At 36.2% G+C, this 5,059-nt stretch overlaps 1 pseudogene; it reads right to left on the minus strand.

The window, feature by feature from the left end:
* Positions 1 to 849: 849 nt before the first annotated feature.
* On the minus strand, positions 850 to 1,786 carry LOC100931074 (annotated as a pseudogene).
* Between the last annotated feature and the right edge of the window lie 3,273 nt (positions 1,787 to 5,059).

Raw genomic sequence — 5,059 nt, forward strand, 5'->3', positions numbered from 1 at the left:
TGGAGTGCTAGACTAGAGCTAGCTATAGACCATCTAGGTCTTGATTATGGCTAATAATAGGCTCTCCTTCCTGATAAAGAAAAAGAATAAGCTGGTTTCAAAGTATACATCAATAGGGTATAACTGATTTCTTATTTGGTTGCCCTATTTTGTGTATCCTCTGACTGAGATCTTCATAGTGCTCCACGAAGGTTATTGTTGTGGTAGACTTAATCTCAGTAAAAAACCATATAAAGCCTTGGTAAGTGCATCCTCACTATACCCTGTACTCCAAACTTCCAGCTAAAGAGAAAACTGAATTCGAATATTTCCTCATTTCCCCCCTGACTTCACCACGTAGGGACTTCTCTGACTGATCAATCTACCATCTCCTCATGCAAAGTACCTTTCTTCTCTCTCCCACTTTTTAGCTTGTGTGTGTGTGTGTGTGTGTGTGTGTTTTGACTTCCTAACTAGATTTTAATTTCTTTTGGGGAAGAGATTAGCTTTCTTTTTTCATATTTTTCTATATTTTTTATGCTTAATGCCCAGTACATAAAATGCATGTAATAAATGCATATTGACTATTAAAAAGGCATCTGGAAAATTTTTTATAATAAATTTCTCATAGATAGCTGGTTGTCAGTATGAGGTGATTGAAAGTGAAATCTTTAATATTGGATGCAGTGGGAAGGAAAACATTTCGATTTTTGAGGATGTGTAGATAGGAAAGAAAAAGAGTTGTGAAAGAAGCTGTGGGTAAAGGGACATCAGTTCGAAATAAAAATTAGGTCATAGGATCCAGAACAAAGAGTTCAAAGCTATTCAAGTTTTACTTGACTAATATTGCTTCTGAAAGTCAATTTCCTCTTATAACTTTGAAATCAATACAATCTTTTTCAATGCATCTCTAAAAGCTTTAATCACTTGTTCATTCCTCAGGGTATAAATAAAAGGGTTCATTACAGGTGCAACTGAGGTTGCAAGAACTGACACTACTTTATTCAAAGCCACTCCTTCTCTTTCAGAAGGTTTGATATAGATGAAGATGCAGCTTCCATAAGTCATGGAGACAACAATCATGTGGGAGGAACAAGTGGAAAAGGCTTTTTTCCTTTGCTTAGCTGAAGGGAATCTCAGAATAGTCTTAATGATATATGCATAAGATAGAACCACTAACACTAACGTGAAGATGAGGGTGAACACAGCAAGAGCTAAAACCATTCTTTCTATGAACTGTGTATCAGAGCATGTGATTTCCAGCAATGGTGATATATCACAGACAAAATGGTCAATGATATTAGAGTTACAGAATTCTAGTTGAAGACCAAAACTAACTATTGGAATGATAATCATCAACCCAGACACCCAACAACTCAGGAGGAGCTGATTACAGACTCTGTTGTTTATGATGGCTGCATAGTGCAGGGGTTTGCAGATAGCCACATAGCGGTCATAAGACATGGCAGCCAGAAAAAAAACTCTGAGGCCCCAAAGAGTGCAAAAAATAATTGCAGTGAAACATCCATTATAGGTCACAGTATAGTCTCCAGTTGACATGTTGTACAGGAATCTGGGAATACAGACAGTTGTGAATGATAATTCTAAGAAAGAAAAGTTCCTGAGGAAAAAAATACATTGGGGTTTTAAGGTGCTGATCCATTAAGGTGAGGGTGATAATGATCAAGTTCCCAGTTACACTCAGGATGTAGGACAGAAACAGAAAGATCAAAAGCAGAATCTTCAACTGTGGATCATCTGTCAGTCCCCGGAGAATGAACAATGTTATCGCTGTATAGTTTCTCATTTCTGATCTATGGCTTTAAATGGATCTGTAGGTAAAATAAAAAGAGTGTGAAAAAAAGAAAAAGAGAAAAGAGACAGGGACACAGGGAAAGACAAACACAGAGACTGATAGACACAGACAGAGACAGAAAGAAACAGAGACAGAGATAAAGAGAAAGATACGGGGGAGAGATAAAGGAAGAGAGAAACAGGGAGAGGGACCAGAGGAGGAGGGAAGAGGCAGAGTGAGAGAGAGGAGAAGTGAGGGGCAAGAGAGAGAGACAAAGACAATGGATTTTCATGAAATAAGTCAGCATTTCAATTTGGATATAAATGCTCAGAAGATTTTCTTGGGTCCTTTTTTCTTTCATGGACAAAAGAAATGATGCCAACAGTTTTTTATCCACAAAGACTTTGAGCACTCTCTTGGCTACTGAGCATAAGATTTTTGTAAACAATTTTGTTCCAAATGCTTCTTTCTTCCCTTGAACCCAGTTCCTTTCCTCTACTCCATTCCTACAAAATGTTCTTTCATTTTGTATTATCTAAAACATTTGATTTTTTTTGTTTTCTTACTATACTAGTTTTCAGATATACTTCCTTTACTAAATCCCTTTGTAACCTAGATAAAGAAGTTAAGCAACACCAACACAGTGACCATTTATGATAGTATGCCAAATCATTTATATTTACATAGCACAAAGTTTTCAGCCATTCCCTAACTAACATTCCCTTTGTAACCATTTTGTTGCTATCACAGAATGTACCCTCATTTCTTGGAATATGCATGGTACTTCTTTCTTCTTTAATCTCCTTTGGATATTTATTCAGTGGTGAGATCTGTGGTTCAAAAACTATGAATAGTTTCTTCACTTTTCCCACAGAATTTCAAATCATTTCATGCTGCTATCAATTGTGTATTAGTTGGTGGTTTTTCAGATCCTTTACTAATTGTGTAGTTTCCTCAGTTTTTGTCCTTTGCAGATATACATGGTGTTTCAGGAAAAATCTCAGAGTTTTAATAAATGATTTTAAATTGAATTTCTTTTGTTTAATATTTTATAGCATTTTTAATGTTATTACCAATTTTCAATTTTTATAAAGTGTTTTTACTGGGGAAAAGTTTCTTAGTATTATATATTTACATAGTGAATACTTTTTAAACTTAACTGGTTCCATGGGAAGTTCTGTGCCTTGATGTACCTCTTCTAAAGGTCCCATTTTTTTCTTCTTACCTTTTCACCCTTCTGGGCTCTTTGCTCTATTATAACACTAAGCTTCTATACAACCAGGTAACTCTTTTCATTGCTCTAGAACCTTTTGGCTTCTCCTTGAACAGGCTTTATCTGTCAGATTTCATATGTCAGATTTCAGAAAAGAATAGCACAGACATCCTATTTTGTTCAAGGTTTATCTATTATAACCAAGGAAATGTTGAAAATGGAGGTAAGATGACAGGTAATGGAAGGAGAAATCAGAAGTAGAATTTGGAGTAACAACTAATATTGAGTTTGAATTTTTACCTGTAGAACCATCTATTGATGAAAAGCATTGGGCTTACCAGCTCCAAAAACAAGTCACTTCATATCCCATTAAGATAATAGGATAAATTTATATTTATATTTAGGGACATATAGCTAAATGAGCTACATTTAGGAATCCTATTAAGAACCCATTAGGAATCTCTACCTGAAAGTACCTTCTACTTGACTGAGCCTACTATGCACTATCATATATCCATGTTCATTTCTTCCCTGTATAATACTAAGGATATTGATCCCCAGAGAATGATTCTCATTCTACTTTTTCTGACTACAGGGCTTTTTTTTTAATACTTCACTGAGACACTTCTTACAGTTTCAGAATAATAAGCACACTCAGATGAAATCAGTTCTCTAGGTCCATAAGAGGAAGCAGAACCATTATTGTATCTGGTGAAAATTTCTCATAAGAAGGGTGATAGTGAAGCCCAGGACCATTTTATTCAGGTTCTAATGTTTAGGGAGAAGGAATCTTTCTATAGAAGCTTAGATCATCAATTACTTTGGGAATTAGATTGGTCGTGTTTGGGAAGGAAGAAACTTATTTGAGGGAAAAATATTAATAGGACTTAGGAAGGAGGGGAGCAGTCATGCAGCGTGTTGCACAAAGTGATGTGCAGGGACAATAATTGTGCAAGTAGGAAGCTCAATTTCCCAGAGCCAAGGAGGAAACACATCTGTTCCCCACTTGCACCTCTTCCAGATAAGCATATCTAAAGTCCATTTGCCTACAGCCCATTCATTCTAAGTAAGCTTCTGCTTAGAAGGCATTTCTTCATCCCCAATTAGGTTACAAGGCCTCTACAGACACTCACATGGTTTACTTGCCACCATTACTCCAACTTATATTGGGAGTGAAGAAAATTATTGTTCATTGGAAAACCCTGAGGCTACTTCATTTCCACTTAACAGCTGCAAACTTTCACCCTTACCCTATTTTTTGGGGGTGGGGTGGGAGGTTCATTTCTTGTTGCCATATTACATGGATTATGAAGTAATTTTTTTCTGTATGTTTCTCTCTTACCTTAGAGCTGTTGGTGCCTCTATAAGGTAAACCTGCAGTCAGGAGGATATGAATTCTAGCACAAATTCAGAAATATTGTTGTATGACTCTGAAACCTCTGTTTCATTGACAAAAGTCCACTTTCTGGTGGCCTTCAAATATTCAATTTTTCTATAAGCCCCATTGGTCTTGAACCATTGGACAAAACTAAACAGCAATTCTATTCCCTTAGCTTATCAGTTGCTCTTTTGTCAGCACCTGTCATGTTCTCTAGGTCGTCTTCTCTGTTGAGGTTGCTTTCGAAAACATATAGGAGACTTACAAAATCAATTTACAAATTAGAACTTTAAGGAGCTTTTCTCTTCATTCCAGACTGTTCTCTAATGTTTGTCGCTGGTTTTTAATGCTTTCCTCCTTTTCCTCTTACTTAGGACCTCCACTATATTCTTTATCTGATGCAGTTATGCCGATGCTATCTGTTTTGATACTGTGTGACAGTTACGATATATATATAGGTCTTCATCTTTAGTTTTGAAGGGCAGAGAAGTAGAGATGGGTTTATTTATGCAAAGGCACTGGATATTGGAGAGTAATATTTAAAATTCTCTTTTTCTACTAAGAGGTGGAAATTTGTGTGGTGTGACAAATTTCCTGATTGTGGTACCCCCTTTATTTCATAATTCTTGTTCTGATCACTATACATTCTAGCTTCATTTCATATTGGCACAGATTATGTGCTCAACTATAGTGG

This window comes from Sarcophilus harrisii, chromosome 5, assembly GCF_902635505.1.
Source record: "Sarcophilus harrisii chromosome 5, mSarHar1.11, whole genome shotgun sequence".
Taxonomy (NCBI): domain Eukaryota; kingdom Metazoa; phylum Chordata; class Mammalia; order Dasyuromorphia; family Dasyuridae; genus Sarcophilus; species Sarcophilus harrisii.